Raw genomic sequence first — 13,131 nt, forward strand, 5'->3', positions numbered from 1 at the left:
GGGGCTACACCCGTTTTGAGAGCACCTTTTCCGTGACGTCGCCGCATTCTAGAGCTCATAGCTCTAAATAAATTTCACTAAATGTTTTAAGGACCCAAATTTGCTGCTGTTTGGTTACTTTAATGAATATAAATGTTTCTTTTTTTACAGAATGCCAACATTTCCTAATTTGTTAATACATCTTTGCTTAACCGCTTTCACTGGTCAGCAGCTTGTTGGTCACTGTGAAGGTCAATCCAAAGTCACTTTGTATAAAAACAACTTTTTACATATGGCATTATTCTGGGGATTTTCCTAGACATTTGGTGCCTTTCAACACATTTTCAGATAGGCTAGACCAGGGGTGCCCAAACTCGGTCCTGGGCTAGACCTTAAATGGGCAAAAGACCCTCTATCACAGTGATTTCCTACCACACCACTGGTACCCTGGATGCTTAAAAGGATAGTTCATCCAAAAATAAGATTGTGTCATTAATTACTCACCCTCATGTCGTTCCAAAACCGTAAGACCTACGCTCATCTTCGGAAAATAAATTTAGGTCTTAGGGTCTTACGGGTTTGGAAAGACATGAAGGTGAGTAGCCTAATTAATGACAGAATTTTCATTTTTGGGTGAACTATCCTTCAGTTCCAGTAGATACTTGGAAAGATTGAAATTTTGTAAAATATAATTAAATTCAATGGTAATGTAAAATATTAGATTAAAATACTGATCTATCATAATATTAGAATAATTAAAATTCTAATATTATATATTAATATAAAAAATATTTATATAATAAACTGTATTATGATAAACATATAATAGGCTAATAATAGTCAATAAATGAACATTTATAATAAATCTTTCAGAAACTCAACACAAAAGGTTCTCCAAATATTTGCTTTCAGAACTGTCGAAACCTGTTATAAGACAAACATTCTCAGGTGTCTCATTTAAAGCATGGGTGAGAGAAAACCTAATGAGTCTGTTTTTGAACCACAGCTTTGATTGTTTTTCTTTTTAAATAAGAATCATTGTAATAATAGCCTTTTTAGTAATATTCATGAAGGTGCTTATGGTTTGGGGTCGATGGAGGGGCACTTACTTATTCAATGCTCTTGTTGTGGGGCATCACAAGACATAAATGTTGGGAAACTCTACGATTACACATTATTAACACATAAAATGTATGATATTACATTTAAATTTATGATGTTACTGTAATGGTTTAGTAATCTCAACTGGACAGAAGTTGACATGGCAAACAAATTGTTTAGAATTGCATATCCTCTTTGTTATACATGCCAACTTCTATTTATGTCATGACAACATCAATAAGTCACCAAGAAGAAGTGACCAAACCTTCGAAGACTAAATGATCAGATAATTAACCTAAATAACTGTAGAGCATTCAAGGGTATTCAAGAGCATCCAGGCCTTTAGTTTGATGTCAAAACTCTTCAGCAGCAATTAATAAAAGCCAAATAATACATGAGTAGTGCACTGTGTCTTTCATCAGTTTGGTTTTGCCTGCAATGGATGATAAAGTAAAAACAGCGGAGGAATGTTGAGGGTATTGTTAGTCAGAGTCGGACATGCTGTGTATTATGGGGGTGTGTTCACCAAGCCGTGCATATTTTTAGCACATTCCTGGGGTATTACACACACCCTCATCATTGAGAGTGCTTTTGTGTGTTAGAGGACAGAGTATTCATTCATGTGAAGTGGGTTTGTGCGTGACTGCAATACAAATTTGTGGGCTTCCACCAGATATAGATATGCAAACAATAATCGCAACAGCAATCGTCTTACAGTTTGCATCCTCCATCACGCAAAAACCACACAGTTTGATGAAGCTCTTATAATGGAGAAATGTAGTTTGTGGAGTGTTCATCTAAGCAACATTACACTATCTTTGTTTTTGAAAAAATATATATATATTTAGCATATTAAATGACACTACTTTTTGTAATTACTTGTAGTTATTAATTATCAATACCAATGCTCCCACTAGGGGCCTCTGCAAACTGCATCATAAAATCATATTTTTGGGGTTAATTAATTACAACAGAGGAAATATCAGCTTAGATAGGAGGGCCTTTTGGACAAAGGTGGCCTTACAGCTGTACAGGGCTTTGATTAATTTGACGGAAGACGTCTTTAAAAAAATACAATGCTTCCATCTAGTGGTCAGTTTCCTAAAAATAGAAGTCATGTCATTCAGTTAAAGCAATAGCATTTCTTCACTGTCACCTTGGAAACTACTGACTGTTTCACCCTAGAAGTTCAAACAAATTATTAGATGAGCTCTTTTTTATTTTTGCTTCCTTTTTTATGAAGTTTGCAATTTTGCAACACTTTCACCAAAATGTGGGACATGTCTAAATCCTTTTTAGCTATAAACATTAAACGAGCCAATAAGTTATATAAAAACATGGGAGAATTAATGGGGGGAAATGAAGTTTAGCAAGATTAATATCATGTTACACCTAAAACATAGGGGATTTGTGGAATGCGCCAAATTAATTAGGCTACTGTCACACACTTGCAATCAAAATTATTCAACCCCCTTGACCTGCAAGACATTTTGTTGCAGAGAACAAAATTGTATGAAAAACAATTCAACAAAGGCATCAGTAAACTATCGTAGAAGGTTTATTAAAACACATTTGAGTGATTTTGAGGACATAAAGTTTATTTAAAAAATCAAATTGGCTCTAAACACACATGTACAAAATTATTCAACCGCAAAAAGTTACATTTGACAGAGAATCTTTTATTCTTTTTAACCTCCAATAAACATTGCCTCTAAGTGCTTACAAGCTTCTGTCACCTCTGCTAAAACCTTGGCCAATTTGTTGTTTAAAAAAGCTGCCAGATCACTGATAATCTTTGGTTTTAATGTTGCCACTGCCTTCTTCAAATCCCACCAAATGTTTTTAATGAGATTTAAATATGAAGACCGAACAGACCACTGAAGAACTTTGTACAAAGAACCAGTGAACATCTACACCCAACCTGTGTGACAGGTCTCAAAGATCAAAGATCAGTTGTTTCTAGCGCTACCAAAGACCTTGATTACATGATTGATCAGGTGTGTTTAATTAGGGTCTAAGCTAAACTATGCAGGACAGTGGCCCTTTAGTTCGACAGCCCTGCTATAAGCCTTGGCTGTTTTTTTTGTTTTTTTGCACCAGGCATACCACTGATCCTTGGGTCCAAAAAGTTCCAGTCGGGTCACATCACTCCATAAAACATTCTCAACAGACCCAAATTAATTTGATCATATTTAAGTTGGCCATTTATGTTCTTCTTGGTCAACAGTAGCATTTGGCAAGATGTTCCAACAAGACAACTTTTCATGTTTAATGTTATTCTTATACTCTGCATTGAAATGTTGTTTCCTCCTTTCATTAGGTTATATTGTAAGTCTTTGGCAGTAAATTGAGTTTTTTTTTTTTTTCACCGTTGCTCTGATCCAATATTTTATTTCCCTTGATTCTTTATAATTCCATTAAGGTTCTATATAGCACTTTCAAAGCATGGTTCTTTATGGAACTATATAAAAAAGGTTCTATTTAGCAGCAAAAAGTATTCTCCTATTAGAATGACGAACCCTTGTCTGGTACTGTTTATAACAGTTTTTCTTAAAAGTGTATAACACCGTCATTTAGTATGACAATAAACTATGAACAGTAATTAGGAACACAACAGTTTGAAGAAGTCAACTGCAGTTATGACTTACTGACAATATGCACAGAACATATATAATACTTTTATTTTTCAGCTTTTATGAAAAATTACTTTTCATAAACAAGTGACATGAAAAACATTCTAGATAGACTACCCTGAGAAGGTCACTTAAAAATTGCAGTCTCTATCTATAAACCTCCAACAATGGCTGAAACGCACGTCATTCTTCACCTTCTGTATGCAGAGGTGTCGCAGACTCTAGAATGAAAGGATTTGTGTACCCAAACGCTCAAGGACAACCAGTGGGCCGACACACATAGTGCTGCGAGACATGCTTTTCACTTGTTTGAAAGAGGTTCAGAAGAAGAAATGAAAAGAATACTGTTCTCAGTGTAGGGATTTCGTGCAAGAAGATTATACAACTTCCCAACAAAACCCACAGCATGTCAATGAACTAGACATGACAAACCTCACTTACAAGACATCCATAAAAGTGGGGCTCATACACCCTAAAGCCCGCGACTTGTGTGAACAGCTCACCATCGCAAAACATAGGCCTACTGTAGGCCTAAATATTACGCACACAGTAAGGTGAGCCACATGCCTTCTCAGTTAGCAAAATAAGACTGGCAGAATTTGCATCTGTACATTATATGAAGTTTGTAAACTATTCTCTGCATTTGATAAATGCCTCCAGGTTGTTAATTTTTCTACATTTCATCCACACATCTGGTCAGACGGGATGCTTTTCCCATTTCCGACAATAGATGGTGATGATTTTAGGTCTAATGTTTATAAGTGTCCAATCAACTGTTTTACTTTAATTTCAGCAAAACGCACTGCCACTCTTTTTTGAGATTTCTATTTGATCTTGTGTTACAGTTCAGCATTTGTGTGAAAAACATGTGCGAAACTACGACTTATGTTGGACTAAGATGATGAAATTAAGATACATTGAAGAAATACATTGAAAATGACAGCTTATAATACCTGAAAATTGTTTAAATAAATGTTTAGTGACAGTTAAAGTTAATTGTTCAAATACTAAATTGCTAAATTCCCACATGAAAAAAATACTATAGTAATTTATAGTAAATACTATAGTGTTTTTGAACCATGCTATAGTAAAGTACTTGAATTCATTTGTTGTGGTATTTCTATAGTTGCTGTGGTAATATAACAACTATAGTCATATAAACAAATTACTTTACCCAATACTGTACTAAGTTTTCTTCAACTATAGGGTATATTATACTACAATACACTACAGTTTACTGTAGTAAAAATTAAAGTATACTACAGTATTTATTACAGTTTATCAGTTCACTATAGTTAATACTACAGTATGCTGTAGCATAAAGTATTGTAAATACTATATATACAGTTAAATACACTTTACTATAGTATGGTTCAAAAACATTACAGTATTTACTGTACTATAAATTACTATAATATTTTTTCATGTGGGTTATTTAATGTTAAGTTATTAACTTAAGTTACTGTAAATTAACTTGTATATAGGAATTTCACTTTTATAGGAATTGCACTGTATCTCTACATTGTCTAAATTTCTATATTACATTTTAACGATGCCATTTTCCTTTTTTAAAATATTCTACAAGATAAAAGAATTCTACCCATGTACTGTGGCGCCATCTTGTGTTCATATGCATTTATGTGTTTCAATACTGCAACAAATAACTGCATGTTAGATTTGACCTTAAAATTATTAAAGGTGTACATGTACCGATTGGTATGGATGTCTAAATGTCGATTTACACATGTATGCATAATGACCAAAGCACACTTAGTATGGAGCTAAAAATTAGGATGGTAGCCGCCAAGGAATAAGGTTGGCTGTCTGTGCATACTTTATTCATGCCAAGTGTTATAATTATTATATATACCCTGTTGAAAAAAAACAGCATATGCTGTTTAGGTATGTTTTGAAGCATGGCTGCTGGTTTGAGCTGATTTAAGCTGGTCCTTAGCTGGTCATGAGCTGGTTTCAGCTGGTCATGTGCTGGTCATGAGCAGGAGCTAGTTGCTTAGGACCAGCTTAGGACCAGCGATAAACATTAAGTAGATAGATGAATACAACAATAAACTTTTTATAGTGTATGAAGAAGAAAACTACATACTGTATATGGTTCACCGAGAGTATAAATAAGACATCTTTCAACAGTTATAAAGTGACAAGAAAGAAATGCCTGATAGATTTGCCCAGAGAAGGTCACTCTGTGAAATTTTCTAAAAACATTTCACACTCCCTCTATAAACCTTCTACAATGGCTAAAAAACAGATTGCAGTCATTCTTCAGCGTTCTGTATGCAGAGGTGGCGCAGACGCTAGGAGAATGAAAGAATGTGTGTTCGCAAACGCTCAAGGACACATTGCTGCTGAGAAAAGAGGAAAAGAGGTTCAGAAGCAGAAATAAAAAGAAAGCCATTCTCAGTGAAGCTAAGGTCATTCAGGCACCTTTTAAATAGAAAATCAAAGGACAGACTCAGAAATCTGTGAACTATCTACACCAACAGATCTACAGATAAAAGATCTACAGATTTTTATTCATAACGATACTGACGTTTATAGTTAGGAAACAAATGCACACCTATATTTTAGAGGGGGCACCGCATTTCTCAGTCTTTGAAAGAGATGTATGTGTTTTGTTTGTGAAATTGAGTTATCTGGATACCAAAATGCACAAAAAGCATTTTTATTTCATTTTGTTCTTCAGCATTTATTTTGTTTATATTTTAGTTCTTTGATGATGCCGCCACACGAGAACAGGAGCAGAAGCACTGGAGGGCTGTACTGGGGATTGGTATGATGGAAATATAGCGGGATACCGGGAGATGTGGGAGCTGTAGGGATGTTCTCTTGGAATATCGACTTTAATCATCTTCTTACTGTAAGAACACACACAGATACAGTTACAGATTGTAAGTCCCAGGATTTTTACAGTGAAAAGCTTGTGCTTTCTCTCTGTCCTTGACCCAACCCTGCCTGACTGAAAAATCACTTATCCAACAGTATGAAAGGCAGAGGACAAGAAGAGAAGAAATGTACATATCCACACACAAAAAAAAAAGAATACATGTAGCATGCAAGGGGTAGCCAACAAAATAGATGGACATATTTTAAAATTGTACCTCATGTCGATGTCTGTTGGTTTGGGGACCCTTGAAACAAATAATAATAATGATAATGATAATGATAACAATAAAATAGTAGCTAAAAAAAGAAAGAAAGAAATATTAACCTAATGTTTAATTAGTGCGTGAAATTAACCCTGTAAAATGTTTAACTTACAGCTGGTCATTCAGTCGGATATTACTCCTCTTGGTTTGGGTGAGGTCATAATATTGCTGAACAATTACAGACCTGAAGGTAAGCACATTACAATCTTAGTCTTACATTTTTTTAAAGGCATTTAGCAGACATGATCAGCTTTTTTCACAGTTGTTTAATAAAACAAATGAAATGTCAATAATGTAAAAACTAACTTAAAAATATATGAATAAATATAAATAAAACATGAAATTTATTTATATATATTTAATTATATACATATATATTTCTGTCATGACAACTCTCGGGGGGATTGGCATGGTAATGTACATGGCAATGTTAATGTATTTGGTCTTGGCGGAATAGATCTGCTACGCTGCTTCTGTAAGAAATACTGCTTCTGCAAATATAACATGTATGAAATAACCCCCATATATAACATACATGTCATTACCCCATAGCAGATCTATACAGGTGGAGCTGGGGAAGGTGGAGGGTTTCTAAAGCGTGCTAATAAATATCCGATATGTCTTAAAATATATACATGTACATGATTTTAATTAATGAATTAAACAGTTAAATTAATTTAATTAAAAAATAATAATAAGTATATATAAATTTAAATGTATGTGTATATACTGTATATATATATTATTTAATACATGTAAGATATGTCTTAAAATTTTGCAGTGCTTACTCAGGCAACACTGATCCTCCAAAGCCAAAGTGTCGATGTCCCTTAATGACTGCAGGGATATATTCGTTCTGGGAACTTGAAGTCTTCTTTCCATAAGCCTGCTGGCTTAGCTCTTCATGATTGCTTCTTGGGTAGACCCTGTTGTCCCTTGTGTAAAATTGACAATCAATAAGAGTTTAGGTCACATCACATAATTTCTTTATGCTTCATGCACTTAAACATGACAACAAAAGGAAAGGAATATAGGACTACATTTTAAATGCAGTTTACTATAATATTCTCACCTTGGAATATAGAGTCCAGTGATGCTTAACGGTTGCCTCAAGATTGGAGGGAGTCGGAGTGGAGAAGGACAGTTTTCTTCTTTCATGCTTTCCAGTGCTCTAGTTGAAGCTAAAGGGGTTGAGCCCGGTTCTGGTGGATCAAAGGAGTGCGAGTGCTGGGCAGGTGGACACCACCATGCAAATCGCGTCTGCTACCATAGGCTTGGATCCCTACACTGTTCATAGTATTGAATCTACAAACAGCCACATGAAACCACAGAGTGACACCTTATCCAAGTCCGAACATCATCACTATGGAAGCTCAGCTGCGGCCTTTGTTGTGTTTAAGGGATTTGGAGATGCGAGATGCTCATTAGACCCGCCTCGCTGACAGAGCGCACTTAATCCTACTGCTAAGCCCTTAAACTCACTTATAAATTCCAGATATAATGCAAAAGTCATCTTTGAACAAATTAGGCTGATGTCAGTTCCCATCGGTAGGTTTTAACTGTTACACTCAAAGCTAATTATGTCAATTCAAAAGTAAATGTATTCCTAATGAATAATGCAAGAAATCAATAGCCCCCAGAGAGCAATCAAACCTCCGATTGTAAAGTCTGCTGCGGCTGGGCCTCTGAGTGCAGAATGTTCAGTGCTCGAATTCAATAGATAGGCTGAAACCAGAGCAGGCTATCAGAGAAACACAGATCTAGGCTACTGCAGTGAGTGTAAAACCATCTCTGGTTTCAGCAGTTAACTCTGGATACATGCTATGGAAAAGTCGAGTAGTTTACACACATAGGAATGTTTAGAAGGGTAGTGAAATATTTCATCATTTACTCACTCTTATGTCATTCCAAACCGAAAATCTTCCATTCATCTTTGGAACATAAATGAAACCATTTTAAATATTTAGGGGCCAAGCACCGAAGGTGCAGTGGCACCTATTGTATCCGTTAGCGTAATTTTTCTTCTTCCACCGAAAGTCTATGGCAGCCCATAGAACCGCTTGCGGGAAAGTTGTGAAATTTGGCACACTGATAGAGGACAGTCTCAATATTAACCACAGCAAGTTTGGAATCTCTAACTCCAACTCTCTAGCGCCTCTGGAGTGCTTGGCCCCGCAATTGCTGCTTGCAGCTATATTTTCTCATTGTTTTTGTTCATACACGTCCTCGCAACAAAAATTTTCAAGCTTCAAAAAGTTAATAAAAACAAAATAAGTAACACAAATGAAACCAGCTGTCCAATTCAAATCTTCTGAATAAATAGAGTGATTTATATGATTTAATTTAGGCTTGTATTCACAAATATTGATGATGAATATTGAAAATGTAAACGAGTTTGTTTCTTCATCAGAACAGATTTGGAGAAATGAGGCATTACATCACTTGCCCATCCTCTAAGTGAATGGGTGCCGTCAGAATGAGAGTCCAAACAGCTGATAAAAACATCACAATAATTCACAAAATAATCCAAATGACTTCTGTCCATCACTTAATGGGTGCCGTCAGAATGAGAGTCCAAACAGCAGATAAAAACATCACAATAATTCACAAAATAATCCAAATGACTTCTGTCCATCACTTAATGTCTTGTCAAGTGAAAAGCTGTATGTTCATAAAAAACAAATCCATCACAATGCATTTTAACATTACAATTTTGCTTCTTGTCAAAAACCACAATCATGCTTCCTCCAGCGAAAAAGTCCATCTTCTGTTGTCCTCTCACATCGTCATATTTTTTTAGAACTTTTTTGGAATATTTTTGCTTCTAAAAGGAGTTTGACCTTTTCATATTTCTCTCCTGTTTCAGACAAGACGACTTTTTAACTGGAGAAAGCAATATTATGGATCGATGACTCAGTTTAGCAGGAAGCAAATGTTGTAATTATGGATTTGTTTATTTAAATGCAAATTTTTGCCTCACAAGATATTGTGGATTATTGTGATGTTTTTTTTATCAGATATCCACTCTCATTCTGACGGCACCCATTCACTGCAAAGGATCCATTGATGAGCAAGTAGTGCTGCATTTCTCCAAATCTGTTCTGATGAAGAAAACACTCACTTAGATCTTGAATAGCTCATGGGTGAGTACAATTTCAGCAACTTTTTCTATTTTTGGGTGAACTATTGCTTTAAGATTCCAGCAATAACATTTAAAAAAAATGTTATCATTATTTTTAAGCATATTCAAACATAAAGTTTCTTTACAGAGAATTAATAAACTGAAGGAATGGACGCAGCTCTGCTTACTATAGTTATTTTACATTTGCCTGTTCTCAAGACACTAAATATTCTGCTAGTATATAAAAAAACATTTCCTTGCTCTCTCCTTAATTTTCCATCCATTGTAAAATCAGCAGAAATAAGAGTGAATCTTATCCTTACTCCTGAAAAACAGTCAGCTCAATTCATTTTTGTGTTTCAGGTGATTAAATAAGAATGCAGACCTGTGCACAATAGCCACATATTGCATTTTGACATCATAATGAAAAGTAGAAGCTCCATTGTTTATTCAGTTAGCTTTAATGTTAGAAAATTCTTTTTAACGGCTTGTGTGCTTGTTTGATATTTCCTTTAGGTTTCTACATTTAATCCCACCTAGTGAATAACTCATCATCATTGTTCTCTATTTAAAACAGCAGGAGAGCTGTCCATGGTTCTGAAACTCTTCACTTCCACAGTTCAGTCTTATATGAACATCATCTCATTACATCCCTTATCATACATTACATTAACATACATTTAATCTACCCTGTTGTTTTCGAAAATGTACACACCTCATGAAAAACTCCCACTCACTGTCTTTGCATGAATATTTGCCCTGTGGTGTTCAATCAAAATGTGAACACACAGATCAATAGACCAGACCCTGTCCAGATGCACCGCCAACTGCTTGCCAAGCACTTACACTGACCGGCCTTATTTATAAGGCTATGCTGAGCAATATATTCAGTATTACACCTTTAATTGGGATTCTCCAGGGACCTTGTAAAAGTTTTCGAGAAAAGCTGGGATTTAGCACACACGCCAAACTTAAGTTCAGTGACCAATTACCGCCCTTCTCTTCAGAGGTGTTGCTGTACGGTATTACATCTCCTACTGTTGTATTATGAATGTAGTGCGGTGATCCCACTCCCTTGGTTGCTTGTTAATACTCAACTATGGAGAACAGGTCTCATTAGTCTGTGTCAGAATATACTGCTGCAGGCCATTAGAGGCTGCTTTAAACATCAAGGCTGCAGTGCCTTATCTTACTAATGAACATCAACTGGTATAGTTTAAATGCACACCAGCAACCATTTAAATGCGCTTAAGTGATTAACCTATCAAGCTCTGAGGAACACCATGGGGGAGTGGAGTGTAAGCAAACACCTCCTGGCTAATGTGTTGCATTTGTACGCTACAATCCCAGAATCTGATGAAATTGTTTATTGAAGACCTGTATTACACAGGATAAAATATTAAAATGTTAATTAAATCATATAACTCTCTCTGGGCAGATCCCAGAAATTGCTAGAGTTAAAGCTGAGGAGATAATTATCTCAAAGCAGAACCAGTTCACAGTAGCATTCTTTGTCAGAAAAAAATGTGTTTTTAACAGCATAGAAGCAACAATGTCAGAAAGAGTTCAGTTGGAATGAAAGAAGCTAAACAAGCACACAATGCCTTATTCAGGAGAAGTGAAGGTCTATGTGCGTCAGTGAGTGTGTGAAATGACAAGTAGGAGAAGACGTGCAATGGTGAACTGTTAACCAAAACAGATGGGAAATAACATAAACCTCATATACTCATTTACATATGCAAAGACGATGTTTGTCTTCCTGAAAATGTTTTTCTTTGACATCATCATAGATGATCACCATTAATGATGGTTTTTAAAGCTGATTACATGGTCAATTATTGCAGATATACAACAATACTTCACAGTTTTAAGTACTGTTTTAGGCCAAGTGGGACACTTTTTTTCAAAACTGTTCAACTGATCAAGGTGGTTAGGACTGGTATAAACCAGCCACTATGTTCCAAAAAACAGTTTAAGCTGATATAATTTTCATGCTGACACATATACTGATTTCTTTGTCACTTTTTATAGAAGAAATTGCTTTAAATGTGACATTGTATTATTTAAGCTGCACACTCATTTCCTGTAATTCTACAATTACTATCCCACTTTTGCTAAAAAAAAAAAAAAAAGCTTTTATCAGTGCTTAATTGCAAATGTACAAAAAAAACTCTCCACTTTGCATAGTTCACCCTATTTATTTTGTGTTAAGTTATTTGAATGGTCCATACTGTTCTGTAAGGTATTATTTTATGGCAAATATTGTTTTGTGATGTTTGCATTTATTTTTTGTAATGATTTTTCAGTGTTCCTGTAGTTCAAACAGTAGAGCAATATCAAGCTCCTGGGTATGATTTCCAGTGAATCCATGAACTCAAGTTGCTTTGGAATCTGGCAAATGGTATTAATATTTACTGCTCTTATTGACTTGATGATTTGAAGAAGTGTGAGGATGTCTTGTGTATGTGTACAGCACCATAGAGTCCAAGACAAATTTCCCTTCAGCAACAATAAAGCAATACAAATTTCAATTCACACGCGTTTTGTAATATTACATTCATAATGACTGTGCAAACAGAAATAATGGGCTATTCATCCTGTTGGAATATACATATTATGGATAGATTTTTAATGACAAATGAAAGCAGCCATTATTTTCAGACTGGGGCTACTTCAAAAATGTTTAATAAAGGAAGGTATTACAACACATTTTCTATCTCTCTCTCTCTATTTGTCTGTCACTACACACCATATAAAAAGACCTTCACGAAACAAAAACAGATTCATTAAACTTCCACGAGACACACAAAAAGAAACATCCATTTCCAGTCACAGACACAATGAACAGACAAAATTCGTTTGCTTTCATGTTTATTTAGGTCCCTCCCAGAGGAAATCTGCGTCTTACCTGCCAACTGCTTGAACAAAATTGCTTATTATACTTCAACGTCATCGCGCATCAGTCATATTTAATTATTTATTTCACCGTTCATCTCCACGAGCCTCATAAAAGACTGTGAGGAGGAAGGCTGGAGAACAGTGATATGTGAATGGCAGATGGACGTGTGAAGTGTGTGCAGCAGTAGCTACACTGTAGACGACTCCACAACAATTTGGCTGTGGCTGTGCCGAC

The sequence above is a fragment of the Sinocyclocheilus anshuiensis genome, unplaced genomic scaffold (assembly GCF_001515605.1).
Source record: "Sinocyclocheilus anshuiensis isolate Anshui unplaced genomic scaffold, SAMN03320099.WGS_v1.1 scaffold185, whole genome shotgun sequence".
In the NCBI taxonomy this organism is placed as follows: Eukaryota; Metazoa; Chordata; class Actinopteri; order Cypriniformes; family Cyprinidae; genus Sinocyclocheilus; species Sinocyclocheilus anshuiensis.